This window comes from Bos indicus, chromosome 10, assembly GCF_029378745.1.
Source record: "Bos indicus isolate NIAB-ARS_2022 breed Sahiwal x Tharparkar chromosome 10, NIAB-ARS_B.indTharparkar_mat_pri_1.0, whole genome shotgun sequence".
Classification (NCBI taxonomy): Eukaryota; Metazoa; Chordata; class Mammalia; order Artiodactyla; family Bovidae; genus Bos; species Bos indicus.
Genome location: NC_091769.1, coordinates 22,515,653 through 22,533,214, shown reverse-complemented (window position 1 = coordinate 22,533,214; position 17,562 = coordinate 22,515,653). Strand labels below are relative to the sequence as shown.

Genomic DNA, 17,562 nt, shown 5'->3' with positions numbered 1-17,562 from the left:
GTTTACTTAGGCTTTCTGATTATCTGTTCCATCATCCGTGAAATGGGAATAGAATAGTATTAACACCTTTTTATTGTCATGTGGAATAATGTATGCAAAGCCTTATTTTTTATAATTATTATTCATTCCTATTGGTTTAACTAGACACTGAAAGGGCAGCATGTATCTCACAAGCCTGCACTTCTGTCTCTGTCACTAATTCAGCAAGAATCAGCAGAAATGTCAGAGGTTCACTCCGTAGTCCAAGGTAGGGTGCCACTCTGTTTTATTTTTGTTGTGGTTCTTCCACCGGTTGAGAAGCACTTGTGTGTCTTGGCATCTTTAAGATAAGAATCACATATGGAATCACAGTACTTGTATGTACCACTAAAGACCCAGTAGCTTTAGTGACTTGTGAGTTTCACTTCTGAAAGAGAAATCACTACTGAAAAGCACAAACACCTCAAGCCAAAAGGAAGGATGTGCAACCACAGGCACAAACCCGCAGCTCAGCCCTCACGTATGTTGTGTGGTTCTTCCAAGACAGGGCTGCCAGTCCAAGCCAAGAGAAAGTGCAGCTCACCCCAGCCCCCAGGCCTGGAGCAGCCATGATTTCTGCTTTCACCTTGATGCTTGGGATGTTGTTATTTCTGATGAGAAAAATGATAGCTTAAAACTGGCTGGTTTTATAATTTCTCTTATCACCCATATTTATTAGTTGAATGCCATGCTGTTTCTGTTCATCATGACAAAAGTCTTGTTTTTTCAGGAAGAACCATTGGAGACTCAGTGACCCAGGCAGGGGGCCATGTGACCCTCTCTTAAGGGATGCACCTGACATTGAACTATACCTATGAAATCTGGGTCTTCCTTTCTCTTTGGGTATGTCCAATACATCATGAAAAATGAAGAGAAAGATTATAAAGGTTTGCAGGCCCCTCAGGTTAGAAGTCAATGTCCTTTCAGTTGCAGAAATCCTCCATCTGAGCACCAGACACTGTTTTGTGTGCACTCTTGTGTGTCTTCAAAACCCTGCCCATACCGAGCAGGGGACAAATTGTCCTCTAAAAGCTCATTGATCGAACCTACAAGACCAGTAATGCAGGAAAGGAATGTTCTTTGCCATCAGTTATTTTAAAATATGTACCCTGTGATTTTCTGATAATACCCTTGTAATTAAAATGTCTTCTATAAATCAATAATAAAAACATTAATTTCCCTGGAGGAAAAATGGGCAATCTACAAAAAGAAGTACAAATGGACAGCCAATTTATAATGAGGTATACAATTCCTTAGCAGAGAACATAAAAATAGATCATTGTGATTCATTTTCCACCTATTAAAGCAATGAAGGTTACACACACACACACACACACACACACAATCATGGAATTCCTTCTCTGTTAGTCCAAGGACTTTACCCAGCCTTTTCCCAAATGGGCACCACTAGCCTTGAGCCACTCACTCTGAGACCAGAAATAAAGACTGCAAATACTCAAGTCCAACCTCATCTAACCTCAGTGCAAGCTTATATACCTAAAGAGCAATTCTTTCAGCCCTTAAAAACTAGACAAAATGATGCCTAGGCTGGGGAAGGAAATAGAGAGAAAACAAGGCATCAAGGAAGCCAGAAGAATGTTAAGAGATCCAGTATCCCAACAAACCCTGTAGTTTCTTCAGGAAGAGACAAGAAAAACAGCAAAAATTTTGGAGCCAGAAATGTTAAAGACAGAAGTTTCCCTATTGCGAAATATTCTATCCAGGTATCCGACTTGGCCATGTACTACTGAGAGACACAGTGCCAAGGGCACCGGGGAAGCTGTGCAAAAACTTCAGGGGCCCAGGTAACAGGTGCAGTGTAGCTGGGAGCCTCTGACCAAGGAGCCCTGTGCTCTCTCACAGTCTGCCAGGATGTCGTTAGAAGACAGGGAAAATGAAATCGGCTATAATCGCTTTGAATTCCAGGGGCACCGCAGTTCTTTGACTGAAAATGAATTGAGGGGAAAGGGTCTCAGAAATGGACCTGCTCTCAATTAAGCCAGCTCTCCCCTGTGCTTTGAGGCTTCCTTGAAGGATATTTAGGAATTAGGTTGTAATAACTTGCATCCCAGTCTTGGCCCAACTGCTTATCTGCTATGCAAATTTGGCCGCATTAATTGGTGTCTCAGAGCTTTAGTTTTTCATCTGTAAAAGAGAAATAAAAATAATCGCACAGTATAACATGGGGATGAAATGAGAAAAGATAGGCTAAAAGAAACAGATCAGGTTTCAAAGCACTATAGCAATTCTGCCCTCTTACAGCAATCTCTACTTAGTCCCGACCACCTAACAAGACTTACCAACCCCCTAGTTTATCACACCACACAGTCTCAACCTCCACCCCTGACCCAGGCTGTTGTGATCAATAAATCGTATTCTCTCCCTTGAGGACCCAATTAAAAAACTGAATGGAGTGACAGATAGATAGATAGCACTGTCTTCTATAGAGTGGAAGAATTTGGTAGTTCACAGAAATTATTATATTTACAACCAGACTTCATTAATCTTTATGAAGGTATCCCTGCTTTATATAATCAAAATAATATTTTGAATCAAAATAATCAGTATGGTATTCTACTTTTTCTTTTCCAAAGCAACATAAACAGAATATTCAAAGTTCTGTCAAACACCGGCTGCATTTTTTTCTTTTTTTTTCTTTCTTTGTTGTTTTCTAAAACAACAAAAATAATAAGAAACATCCTTGTACTCAAAAGACTCAGCCTAAACTATTAAGTAATCATTCTCCAAACATTCATTGATCAGTTAGTTGAAAAGTAAAGAATTTAGCACGGACCAACACATTGGTTAAGAGGATTAGAAAATAAAGATCATGCCCTCTTGAGAAAAGACTTATTGGACTTCTCAATGGGTACAAAGTTGTACAGGATTTGTGTAGGATTGAGTAGCAACGTGTAGGATTACTAATTTATCCCCCTGCCGCCTTTCCCCTTAGGTAACTGTAAATTTGTTTTTGAAGTCTATGAGTCTGTTTCTGTTTTATAAATATTCATTTGTTCATTCATATCATTAAATTTTTATAAGATTCTTTTAGACAAAGCCGCTAAATTCAAGGCACTTTCTGTAAACTTAAATTGGCTCAAATGTTTGCAAGATATTTACTATTTTGTGTTTCATTGGGAAAATAATAAGATAATAATATCATGTATCATTTGCTGAGTGATCACAGGCCCTATTATGCTATCAATAATGATAATAGCTAACATTTGTTAAGCACTTAATATATATGAAGTATTATTCTAGGTGCATCACACACATTATTTATTTAATGTTTACTACAGCCCCATGAAGTGGGTACAATTATTAGCACCAAGGAAACTGAGGCACAGAGAAACTAACTAACTTGCCTGAGAACAGTCAGTAAAAGGAGAGCCAGCTTAGAGTACAGGTGCTGCTGCTGCTGCTGCTAAGTCGCTTCAGTCGTGTCCGACTCTGTGCGACCCCACAGACGGCAGCCCACCAGGCTCCCTTGTCCCTGGGATTCTCCAGGCAAGAACACTGGAGTGGGTTGCCATTTCCTTCTCCAATGCATGAAAGTAAAAAGTGAAAGGGAAGTCGCTCAGTCGTGTCTGACTCTTAGCGACCCCATGGACTGTAGCCCGCCAGGCTCCTCCATCCATGGGATTTTCCAGGCAAGAGTACTGGAGTGGGGTGCCATTGCCTTCTCTGAGAGTACAGGTAGAGTCCCCCAAATCCTGCATTCTCAACCACTATACTTTGCTAACTCCCACGTTATCTGTAATTCTCACCACAAAACCACAGTTTGGTATTGTTATCCTCATTTTACAGGAAACGGGACTGAAATTGTGGTAACTTCTCAAAACCCAATCCAGTTAGCTAGTGGCAAGGCTAATTAACACTCGAACTTAAATCTATTTGGCTCCAAACCACATTCACATTTCACTTTGCCCTTCTGTATAATGCTGCTGTCCATGGCTTCCCCACATGAGAGAATGGCCATGTGTAAAGATTCCACACAGAAAACTGTCTTGTTGTGTCACACAATTTTATCCCTCATTCTGACTTGTTCATGGTCATCTAACATGAATTCATGTAAGGTATGCCTGTTAAATGATAGCACAATGTTGAGATAGGTAGCTATAATGTTAGATCTTATTAGGTGGATTGTAACAGCCAAAATAAAATTTAATGGTGAAACTTTCTGCATATGTTTTTCTGAAAATTGATTGTGGTATATAGAACCAGGGACCCTGGACTTACAGTATCTTTTGTGAACATGAACTGGTTATACAACCCACTCATACTAGCTCAAGGAAAAGGAGAGTGTTTGAAAGGATACAGGTGAATCTCATAAAACCCATTTGCAAAAAATACAGCTAGACCTCACAGGAAGAAGAAATCATCAATTTGCTGTTCTTTCTAAACCTAGTTCTCTCAGAAAGTATAATCAGTTCTCTTGGGAAACCAACTTCCACTGTAAGCCTGCTAGTTTCTGCTCCACAATAACCTGAGTATGAACCTACCTAGCTTTCATTTGCCAAGAGATGACTCTGACTGGAACTTAATAGGGTTTTATAGCTCTAGTGACAAATATTGTCTAACTACCATTTCTATACCCCTACTCCAAATTCGTAAGCCCAGGATTTACCCAGACTTGATATGTTATAGTCAGGAAAACAAGGTCACTTTTGACGAACATGACCCTAGGTTCATCTCTTAAAGGGCACTTCCAGTGGAGGGGATACAGGCTGGAAAGGAGTCCCAAAAGTAGAAAACAACTATAAGCTCAAAATAATATCATGTGAAGAATCAAGGATGTCATATGAAGAAACCAGGGATTTTCATAAGGAATACTTCTAAAAACCAGAAGAGAGCTGTCCTTGGGTTTTCAGAAACATACAATACAAAATGCACAGGTTGTCACCTACTCTACTTGGTGTAGCATAGCCAGCTGAAGCCGAGGAATCACTGGGCTTCCAGTCCTCATCTTACCCTAACTCCCAGGGCACCAAGGGCTGATCCTGACTTTAGTTCCAGTTTCGTCTTGGTGTTTTACATCAGAGTGTTTGGCCTACATCATGAATGGCTGTGTGTGATGCCACTAGGTGGCGATGTGGACATTTTATTTAAAAGACCACGGATGGTTTGCTGTACAGGTGGCCCTACAAATAGTGCAGACGTGTGCATTTGTGCTGCTTTTGATGGGTTGGAAATCCCTTTTGATTTCTAAAGTAAATGAGGAGAACTTACAGCAATAATACACTCCTTTGAACAACTAACATATATTCAAAATTCTGTAACAGAGACCTGTGGTAAAAATGGTGAAGACCCAGCAAGTTTCGTTGGCTATTCTGTGGCTTCAGTTACACTGTAAGTTGGGGAGTTTCTGGATATGGGAAGATGAAGACTAAATGGATATGAAGAATAAATGGATATTTTTTCAAATTCTGAAAGGATAAGGGACTCCCAGTGACTAAACTGGAGTGCCCTCTTGGAAATGTGTAAGGAAAGAAATTTGTAGAAATGCTGCACTAATGGTAATATTCTCTGCTTGCCAATGTCTTTGAGAACAGGGGTAAGCGGTAAAAATGGAGTGGAGCAGAGTCCCCGATACCTGAGTGCCCAGGAAGGAGACCTCGTCACAATCAACTGTAATTACTTAGAAGGAATGACCACTTTACATTGGTTGCAACAGAATCCTGGAGGAGGCATCATCTCCTTGCTTATTCTGAGCCTAGAGATGAAGAGGAAAGGAAGAGTAAGTGCCACAATAAACAGCAGGGAACGTTACAGCTCCCTGAACATCACAGCCTCCCAGCCCACAGACTCTGCCATCTACTTCTGTGCTGTGGAGACACAGTGCTCTGCAGACATCTGGAACCCGTACCCAAACTCTGAAGCTGAAAGGCATCATCTCTTCTCATCCTTGTCTTTCCATATTCATCTGTCTCTTTCATCAGACCGATGAGACTCCTTTGACCAACTAAAATATATTCCAAATGATGCATTTCAAAAACTTTTTAAATTTAAGATTTTCCCCCTGCAGACCACCCCTAATCGCTAAAGCATCATCACCAAGTATGTTAACTAGAACAATATATGAGCTATTGCATAAGAAGTCGAATATACACTCTCTGGAGCTAAATTGCGGGTATAAAAATACTGGTTCCACCTCTTACTAACTGGATGATCTTGGTCAAGTTACCTTTCTATATGCCTCAGTTTTTACTCAATTATTAAAAAAAAGAAAAGGGAAACCATTAACCACGGTACCTAACTCCTATTTGTGGGATGACATGTGATAACACATGCAATGTGCTTGAAATAGTCCCCAGTCCATGTACATGCTAAGTCGCTTCAGTCATGTCTGACTCTTTGTGACCCTATGGACTATAGCCCACCAGTCTCCTCTGTCCATAGGATTCTCCAGACAAGAATACTGGAGTAGGTTGCCATTCCTTCTCCAGGGGATCTTCCCGACCCAGGATCAAAGCCACGTCTCCTGCATCTATGGCATTGAAGGCAGGTTCTTTACCACTGAGCCACTGGGGAAGCCAGTCCATAGTTAGTATTATATAAGTGGTAGATATTATTAGTAGCATAATAGATTTAGATGCATCATAAGTTTACTAATACTCACTGATGTGTTAATACCTCAGATCTTTGGAGAAATGAATGGGATGTAAATAACAAGCAACTAATGATGCTAAAGCTGAAACTCCAGTACTTTGGCCACCTCATGCAAAGAGTTGACTCATTGGAAAAGACTCTGATGCTGGGAGGGATTGGGGAGGAGAAGGGGATGACAGAGGATGAGATGGCTGGATGGCATCACCGACTCAATGGATGTGAGTTTGAGTGAACTCCAGGAGTTAGTGATGGACAGGCAGGCCTGGCGTGCTGCAATTTATGGGGTCACAAAGAGTCGGACACGACTGAGCGACTGAACTGAACTGACTGAATAATAATTTTAGCTTCCAAATTCTTTTCTAATAATACCCACCAATTATTGACCTTTTTAAATCATATAAGGAAAAACATCAAATGGCCTTAGAAAACCCTGTAGAAGGATAACTTTATGTTTGGTTTGAGTGGGAAGATAAAAAACTGGGTAAAGTGGCCCTGGGGAAGCTCAACAACTGCTTTGGAAAAAATACAGATTCTAAGTTTCTCACATGGAGAAATCTAACAGAAAACTGCATTTAAGAAAATTCATGAAACAAATTATCAAACCCAGTGGGTCTCACTTGTTGGTTCTCTACTTTAGCTTCACCAAGAATTCCTTGCATCATTATTCCTCACCCTCAGTGGAATTCTTAACATAAGCATGAGAACTATTGTTAACAGGGATTTCCCTTCCCCAGTGGCTCAGCAGTAAAGTATCCTCCTCAATGCTGGAGACACAGGGGATGTGGGTTCAATCCCTGGGTTGGGAAGATCTCCTGGAAGAGGGTATGGCAACCCACTCCAGTATTCTTGCTTGGAGAATCCCCATGGACAGAGGAGTCTGGCAGGCTGCAGTCCATAGCGTTGCAAAGAGTCAAACACCACTGAAGTGACTTAGCATGCACATACTATTGTTATTATTGTTCTTGTTGCTCAGTAAAATAATGCACACATTAACTTATAACTAAATCTTTTTCTTTTAAAATCAAAGATTTTTTTAAATCGAAATACTACTGGCACATATCTAAAAAGTAAGAGGCATTACAAAGGTCTGTTCTCCCACTCCCACCCCATCAAAAAAAAAAAAAAAACTACAGCAATATGATGTTCTACTCCCACTGTCAATCCAACTCCATTTTAGCAGTTTCTAAGTTATATGCTTTCTCCTTGATTTGTCAGTATTAGATATTATCTACCTATGGCTGATTTATGTTGATGTACGGGCAGAAAACAATACAACATTGTAAAGCAATTATCTTCCAACTAAAAATAAATACATTTTTAAAATATTAGACATTATCTACTGACTTTCTTTTATGGTAACACATCATCACTGTCATCTTCCTAACATGGTTATATCACAATATGGAGTTAAACCGATAGTCATGACAAATATGATTATGACCATGTCAATATTGTCACTGTCCAGCCAAAATGAGTACAGTGATTACATTTCCTTTCTAGTACAACTGAAAGTGAAAGTGAAAGTCACTCATTCATGTCCAACTCTGCGAATTCTCCAGGCCAGAATACTAGAGTGGGTAGCCTGTCCCTTCTCCAGGGGATCTTCCCAACCCAGGAATTGACCCGGGTTCTCCTGCATCGCAGGCGGTTTCTTTACCAACTGAGCTATCAGGGAACTTTTAGTTAATAATTGCCTCATTTTTTTCATTTGTCCTATATCAATTTCCTATTTATTTTGTGAGTTCTTCAACAGATTTTTTTAAATATTTGTGAATAATTTCTCCCAAATGCATCAAATATATCAAGTAGAGTATCCATTTTTTTCTTTTTTTCCTACAGATTCTCTGTTCCTTGACCTCTATCATCAGCCCTGTGTGAACTAATCACTCTTTGACTTTGTTGCACAAATCTCATCCTAGGACTTTTTAGCATTGCTCACCGTATTGGTTATTTTGCATCTTGAACCTCATGTATCTTCATTTTTTGGTTCAGTCCTTATTTTTTATAAAACACGTTCTCTGAACGTCTGTAATAAAAGCTGCATGGGACTTTTCTTCCATCACTTTTTGCATGCCTGAAAATACCTTTATTCTACCCTCACACTTGATTAATATTTTGACTGAATATAAGACTTTATGTTGAAATTCTATCAGTATTTCCAGTATTGGAGAAGAGAAGCTATTTCCATTGGGTTTTTTAATGAGAGGGAAAGTACAGAGCACTTCTGGTGACTTTCTCAGTATTTTGAGGGTAGCATTCCACTATTTCTTTATATCCAGAGTGGCCGTTAAGTTCTTGTACTGGAAGAGCTCATCGCCCATTTCGTTCAGAAGACATGTGCGGATGAGGGCTTCCATCATGGCAGAGGGGTCACAGTTGGCAGAAGGGCGACGGTCTTCAAAGTAGCCTTTCTTCTCCTGGCAAACAGTCCGAGGGATGTGGATGCTGGCGCCAAGGTTGGCCCCACCGGCAGAGAAGTCCTTGATGTTGGAGGTTTCGTGGAATCCAGTTAGGCGCCGGGCGTTGTCCACGGCCCCCTTGGGTTCGTAGGCTCGGATGTGGCACTGCTGCCCCTTGCTTAGTTTCTCAGTGCCCTCCTCAGTGTACTTCAGACCATTCTCCTCTCGCATGGCCTTGGTGCTAAAGTTGGGGTGGCAGCCGGCACCATTCCCGTTCCCAAGAATGGGCTTAGGCTCAAAGGTGGTGATCACTCCGAAGTCTTCGCACACATGATGCAAGATGAAATGGGCCACCCACAGATGATCTCCCATGTTGACTCCTTCACAGGGTCCTATCTGGAATTCCCACTGCACAGGCATGACCTCGGCGTTCCTACCCTGGATCTTGATGCCTGCCTGCAAGCAGGCTGGGTGGTGAATCTCCACAATATCCCTGCGGTAAGCCTTGTCCGCTCCCACACCACAGTAGTATGGATGTTAGGGCCCAGGAAAGCCGTTGGAAGGCCAACCAAAGGGGTGCCCATCTGTGCCCATGAGGGTATATTCGTGCTCCATTCCAAACCATAGGCACTGGTTGCTGACCATGTCCATTATCCATTTATAAGTGTGCCTTAAATTGGTGTCAGCAGGCTTTTGGTTGTACTTGAAGACTTCACAGAACACCAGCTTGTTGGGGGTCCTTGTGGAAAGGGTCCCGAAACATGGCAGCAGGGACAAGATACACATCACTGTTGGTGTCTTCAGACTGAAAAGTAACTAGAGCCATCAAAATTCCACAGGCAACTCTTCTATACACTTGGGCTCAGAATTCAAGGTTCAGATCTTGCAGCGCAGTCCTTCCCCAATACCGTCAATCCAGATGTACATAGCTTGGACTTTCTCGCCCTGAGGTAGGACCATGTACACCTGCTTGATGCCTTTGTTCAAGTGGGAGCTCGCCAGGGTAGCCATGGTGGAAGGTATTCTGGGCACCGAGCAAGCAGGTGGGCAGGCAGCGAGAGCCAGGTGAGGAGAAGAGAGGCAAGGAGGCCGGGGGTGCTGCTTAGACAGCCTGCTCTTCTCCCATTCTAGGCTCTGCCTGTTTGTTCAATAAATATTTATTGAGGGACTATTTTGGACCAGACAAGAGCCTAGACATTGTGTACACAAAAATAAACAAGGCAAAGTCCCTCCACCCATGAAGCTTATATCAGTATGATGCAGAGAGGGACATAAGAAATACAGGAATAAACAAATTCACTCATTCCACCAATATTTACCAAGCACTTATTATGTATCAAGTATGTTCTAAGTCCAGAAGATATAGCAATGAACAAAATAAACAAAAAAGCTTCTCCCATTGAATTAATGTTCTAGTGAGTAAATGAACAAGGTAAACCATATCTTATGAATGTTCAGAGGAAAATAAAAGAAAGTGATAAGACAGAGCAAGAGTGGAGAACACTTTCATTGACTGGTCAGGGAGAAAAGTCTCTGATATTTAGGCTGGCATTCAAATGAAAAGAAAGAACAGGTCCTGCTAAGAAATGGGGAGAAAGGATTTGGGTATAGGGAAAGCAAATAAAAAGCTTTAAAATGGGAGAAAGCCTGGAATTTTCCAGGACTAGGAATGAGATGAGCAGAGTGAATGAGAAAGAAGTTGGTGTGAAATGTTTCCTTGAGGTGTCACATACATGCTTACAAAAGCCATGGTGAGTAAGACTGGGATATCTACTAATAATTATAATGAGAAGCTGCTGGAAAATGTAAATAGGCCAGTGACATGGTTTCATTTACCTTCTTCAAAAACATTACTTGGTTCTGGTATGGAAAGTAGATAAAGAGAGGCAGGGAGGCAGAAGTAGCAGAGGGTGGGGGAGAGGAGACCATTTAGCAGACTGTTGAAATGTTGAAATAATCCTTGTAAAAAGATAGTGATTTGGACTAGGATGAAAAAAAAGGAGATGAAAAGAAATATGCAAATATGAGACATATTTGACAGTGATATTAACAGAACTCATTTATGGTTTAAGTGAGTGAGAAGGCAAAGAAAAAGGAGCAGAACTAAGAATGATTACTTGATGTGTGTCCTAAGCAATTAGGTACATTTGGATGTAACTTCCTGACATAGGTAAGACTCAGTTCAGTTCACTTCAGTTGCTCATTCATGTCAATTCTTTGCAACTCCATGGACTGCAGCACGCCAGGCCTCCCTGTCCATCACCAATTCCCAGAGTTTACTCAAACTCATGTCCATTGAGTCAGTGATGCCATCCAAACACCTCATCCTCTGTCATCCCCTTCAATCTTTCCCAGCATCAGGGTCTTTTCCAATGAGTCAGTTCTTCAAATCAGGTGGCCAAAGTATTGGAGTTTCAGCTTCAACATCAATCCTTACAATGAATATTCAGGACTGATTTCCTTTAGGATGGACTGGTTGGATCTCTTCACAGTCCATGGGACTCTCAAGAGTCTTCTCCAAAACCACAGTTTAAAAGCATCAGTTCTTCAGTGCTCACTTTCTTTTTAGTCCAACTCTCACATCCATACATGACTACTGGAAAAACCATAGCCTTGACTAGACAGACCTTTGTTGGCAAAGTAGTGTCTCTTCTTTTTCATATGTTGTCTAGGTTGGTCATAACTTTTCTTCCAAGGAGCAAGTGTCTTTTAATTTCATGGCTGCAGTAACCATCTGCAGTGATTTTGGAGCCCGAAAGACTGGAACAGGTTTGAAGAGAAAATAAGATTTATATTTTAACCATACTGGGTTTATGATACCCATTAGAAATCTAAATGAAGATGCCATAGAAAATGTTCAATAAATGAGTTTGGAACTTAATAAAGAGATCAGGGATAGATCTAATGATAGATCATTGACATGTAGACAGCATGTAAAGCCAAGACATGGAGAGATAGATTTTCTGGGAATAAACAGAGTTACTGAAGAGATGAGAACTTGATTCAGATTTGGGTACTATGACACAAACGTGAGCAGAAAAGGGAAAAAACATAGCAAAGAGGACCAAGAGGTAGTGACCATATGGCAGGGGAAAATCAAAAGAGCCAAGTGAGGGACCTGTATAACTGAAAGAGGGGACTGCCGAGAGGTTGAGCAAGATAATAACAAAGGTGACCACTGGATTTGCAGCAAGGGAGTTCTAGTGCATTCGGCAGAAACAGTGTCCTGAGTTGGGAGGATGGACAATGAATTGAAATTGGTTAAACAAAAATAATGTGGCACAATTGGTAAAGAATCCACCTGCCGATGCAGGAGACACCAGAAACACAGGTTCGATCCCTGGGTCAGGAAGATCTCCTGGAGTAGGAAATGGCAACCCACTCAGGTATTCTTGCCTGGAAACTTTCATGGACAGAGGAACCTGGTGGGCTACAGTTCATGGGGTCACAAAGAGTCGGACACAGCTGAGTACACAAGAAATAAAGAGTTAATGGGAAGTAAAGCCATAGAAGCAGAAAAGATAGTTCATTTGAGAAATTGTGTTGGGAAAGAAAGCAGGTAAGTGATAGTTGAGAACAAAACAGAGGTGAGGGAACAGTTTGTTATTCTGTTGGTTGGTTTGTTCGTAGAACAGTAGACAACAGGGTACATTTTCAAAAGGGAAAACTATTTTAAGGTGTTCCTTTACTGTTACTATTGATAGAAACTCATATCTAATTTATAAAACTAAAGATGTTCATGGATTAAATCACTAAATAAATGTAAATGATTCACTTGCAGAAGAGTTTCCTCTGGGGGATTGCCTACATTCTTACTTGTAATTTAACTGTGTTTTCTGCATTAGCCCTGAAGTTTGAGTAGCTCAAGTTTAAATTTTTTTAGCTGAATTAGCATATGTCCTGGTTACGTACCTTCAGGCAATACCTAAGTCTCTCCTAGTGCAACAAATGTTTGAAAAATTAATGATGACTATGGGAAGACTAACATTGTATCAGCCAAAGTGAAGTTCTGGGGGAAAGGGGACATTTTCAGTCATTCTCGAATAAAAGTCATGAAATTTCTCTTTGTCTAAATAAATTCAAGGTAGCACTTCAGAATTATATTTACCCTCATTGAAGTCACTGCAGTTGAAAGGAAAGATGCAAAAGAAGTATAGACCAAGCAATCACTGCTCCCCCAGTGTCTGTCACACAGGATGAGACAGAACCCCAGAGACCCCAGGCCCCACAAGCAGTGCCTGCCCATGGCACTACTCCAGAGAGCGCCAATAATATTTTATTCTGTGTCATGGCAGCTTCTGGAATTTTGCAACAGAAAGGCCAAGTCATCCAGACACTGTTGACCCTAAGACTGTAGCCCACAATCCTAGAAAAGACCCTAAAATCCACAGCTGCTGTGTACTCGCTCGTTGCAGCTAGTGTCTTTCTTCCCACTGACTCCTGTCCAGGTTTGGATTCACTACTGCTGAACTAGATGTTTCTTTTCTTTGAAGTATTATTTCAGAGCAGAGCTTTGTGATGACTTGAAGTGTGTCTGTGTATGTGTATGTAACCTTCATTAATATTTCATAACGAATTCCCACTCTATTCTGACTTTTTTTAAAAGGTTCAGATCAGGAAATAGATTTTATGTATTAAATATCTTTGTTTTGTCTTTCTGCTAGAAGTCACAGTGTACTCTTGGACAGAAAGATCAGACTATCAGAGGATATAAAAATTTACCTATCAGATTGCCTTATCAGTCTGGAGAAGGAAATGGCAACCCACTCCAGTATTCTTGCCCGGAGAATCCTGTGGACGGGGGAGCCTGGTGGGCTGCTGTCCATGGGTTTGTACAGAGTCAGACACGACTCAAGCAACTTAGCATGCAACATGCATAGCATATCACTATAATGCTTAGAAACACCACTGATTAGAAGTGGAGATCAGCCCTGGGTGTTCTTTGGAAGGAATGATGCTAAAGCTGAAACTCCAGTACTTTGGCCACCTCATGCGAAGAGTTGACTCACTGGAAAAGACTCTGATTCTGGGAGGGATTGGGGAGGAGAAGGGGACGATAGAGGAAGAAATGGCTGGATGGCATCACCGACTCGATGGACATGAGTTTGAGTGAACTCTGGGAGATGGCGATGGACAGGGAGGCCTGGCGTGCTCTGATTCATGGGGTCGCAAAGAGTCAGACACGACTGAGCAACTGAACTGAACTGAACTGAGAAGCTACATAATGGACAGCATGACTTAAATTTGTCTGGTAGTCATGAGTCAGACACTTCATACATCACACATGCACTCCAACAGTACAGTCTGTAATACAGAGGGAAATTCTAGATGATCCCTAACAACCTCTCCCAGCCTGAGAGATCTACATTTGGCCTCAAGTGTTAGCTATTTGAAAATAAATCAAGGATTCTGTGGCCACTGGAATTTGGAATAAAAATCAAAGCACATTTGAGGAAGCAATGTTTTTCATTTAGGCAAGGAAGATTATAACGTTTGTAAAAACATAGATTGCATGGGTCTCTTTTAAAAAAAAAAAATGTCATTTGCTCAAGATATACAGTCAGGAGACAAGGAAAAAGAATGAACAAGTGTTGAAAGTCCATTTATTCAGACTATACTTCAGATAAATGGGTCCTGTCAGATAGCAAATAAAAGCATCTTGCAAAGAGGTGTAGGATATTGGAATAAAGTCGCAGGACACTATTTCATACTAGCCTCCTGGATATCACAGTCGTATTCTGCTATTAGGGAAGACAATATACATTTTCTTAGTTATGTGTTCTTTTCTTTGTGAAAGCCTTATTAACCAAACTGATCTATCCAAGCACACGACTCAGTGAAGGAAGACAGGAACAGTCAGCCAGAGCCAGCAGGACCAGCTAAAAGATAGTCCCTTCCATCAGGCCGAAGAATTGTATAACTGTGTGTCCCTGACTCTCCCTTGGTCGCTCTGAACTCAAATGTGAGAGCTTGAAACCTTTATGGTTCAAGGGATTGGATGCTGAGGGAATTAGAGGCTAAATTACATTGACTGCATCCCAGTTCCATCCACAGGCACATGCTAATCAATGTGTATAAGGCTGGATGCTCAGCTCAAAGATTTCATTCTGCCTCACCTACCACTTAGAGAGGCCATATGATTTCTAGCCATTATATTATTTTCATGCTTCTGGGAATCATTTTAGCTATTTATCCTTTCTACTCTGGCACATTAAATTATGTTCTTTGGCTCTCCACTTCCTCTTCAAACTTCCTATGTTTTCTCAAGTCCTGAAACATTGCTCCCTTCTCCAGTTAAAGAAAGGGGTTGGACTCCTAAACCCCATTTCCACATCAAGGACAGACACTCATCATTCATCAGTCTTTTTCATTTCATTTGTTGAAGTCTTCCAACATTTCAACTATTAACAAAAGTTTAAATCTCTTCATTGAAGTCCTAAGATAATGAATCTTATCAATACATGAATTTCTTCTGATGAAGAGCCAATTTTAGAGCAAGTTGTTCACACACAAAGCAGTAAGGCACAAAGCCAGCCCTGAGAACATGCTCTATGGATTCCGTCTGGGGGAAAGACGCAGAAGAGGATCAGCTCTAAATACACCAATGATTTCCATAATAGGATCACAGTGGGAGTGAGAGGGTCAGTGGTGACCTGGAGCTAACAAAGGCCAATGACCACCCACCACCACACCTCCATAATCTTTTCTCTCTTTCTTGTCTTTTTTCTTGTCTCTTCTGTTTGTCCTTGAGACCCAACAGAGTTCTCCAAAAGCCTAACAACCTCTGCTAACCTCAGACATGGTTCTGTTTCCAAAGCCTTATCAAGTCAATTCTAATTTCAAGCCCCTATTTCCTGATGAGAAATCACTGTTGAAATTTCACAAAGTGTAAATGAACTTTTAGAATATCTTTCATTTTATTGACAGTTGGAATGACAGAAAGCAGAAGCAGTAAGATGTAGCCAATGATGTCTTGGCGGGAGGATAATCCTAGCTCAGGCTGGAGTTGAAGCTGAAGATGAAGCTGTCCCTTTGTATTTTTTCTGTGTCAAAAATGGTTCTGAAACCTAAGCTGTAAGAAAATAAATAAAACTAGGCCCTATGATTTGGGGCCAAATAGAAGCAACCACTTTGGAAAAAGGGGGAAAGACCAAAAATGTTTAGAATCAAGGAGAAACCTGAATGTCTACCAATAGAGAAAGTGATTTTTAAAATGTTGGCTCATCTGTACAATGGATACAACCACTGCAAATCATATGATCTGGAATTCTGCTTCCAGCCAACACAGAAAAAAGACCAAATTACTCTTCATCTGCAACAACCAAAAAAGAAAAAATTCCCCAGACAAATTACATAAAACAACAGTGTCCAGGACACGGTACACCAGGCAACAGATGACAGCTATCCCTGAGAGATGGGAAACAAATGAGGGGAGCCCGAACATTGCCCCCAGATTCTCACCCTGAGAGGGTATCCAGTCTATGGCACAGGGAGGGGAAACTGAATGAGAACCCCGTGACTCTCCTGAATCAAGGACACAGAGCTGAGATTGGAGGAGCTAGAGCCCACAGGACAGAAGTACACAAAGAGAGAACCCTGGAGATCTGCAGCGAATGCCCTCAAATACTCAGCAGAATGAGTCCCAGGTAAGTGTAAATTGCAGGCCATGGAAAGATCCACCCAGAAGGATTAGAGGAAACAGTATCTAGTTCATTGCTTGATCATACATTCCTTAATTCTTTAATAATTTCATACATTTCATTTTTTAAATTCTCATCACTAGCTCCCATCACTAAATAAAAAATTGCTTCATATAAATATTTAAGAAACAATTGCATCTGATGGAGTTAAATAGTAAGGACAAAAATAAATGTCACCCTTCTATAGCACCAGGAAACAGTTACTAATAAACCTAATTTGTTTCTGATATCAATCATAAAATTTTCTTAAAATTACTTTTTAGAGGAAGGTGGGGGGGTGGTTCAGGGTGGGGAACACATACACCCGTGGCAGATTCATGTTGATGTATGACAGAACCAATAAAATATTGTAAAGTAATTAGCCTCCAATTAAAATAAATAAATTTAAATTTTAAAAAAGAGATATTCAATTTAAAAAACTACTTTTTATCTCTTACCTTTAATTCATTTATGCATAATTTTGAGTTGAGATAAATTCAAACCATGCAGACACTTGTAGAAATGTGGCTTTGTATGATTTAAAGTTTTTATACTTAAATCAACCTCAAAACTCAGTTTTACTCATGATAATGATTGAGTTCATTACACTATATATTGTGACATCATTAAATTATTAAATACTTTCCATATTTCCTCTCATGCTTCATCTTCTTAGATTGAGGATCTATAATTCTTTGGACTCTGCCAGTTATTCTTCCAATCATCTTTGCTGTTGTATTTCTCTGGGCATTATTTTTTACTTTAAAGAACAACCATCATTAATGGCTTCTGAGAAGTATTAGACATGATGTCCACATTGACAGTTTCTCATGCTGTGAACCTTGCCTTCCCAAGGT

At 40.6% G+C, this 17,562-nt stretch overlaps 1 pseudogene and 1 gene segment (V, D, J or C); one reads left to right on the top strand and one right to left on the bottom strand.

Annotated features, from left to right (window-relative positions):
- LOC109564835 (T cell receptor delta constant-like) overlaps nucleotides 1-17,562 on the top strand; it is a gene marked incomplete in the record, with an annotated part of 620,053 nt that overhangs the window by 314,871 nt on the left and 287,620 nt on the right.
- Nucleotides 8,889-10,037, bottom strand: LOC109564219 (glutamine synthetase pseudogene; annotated as a pseudogene).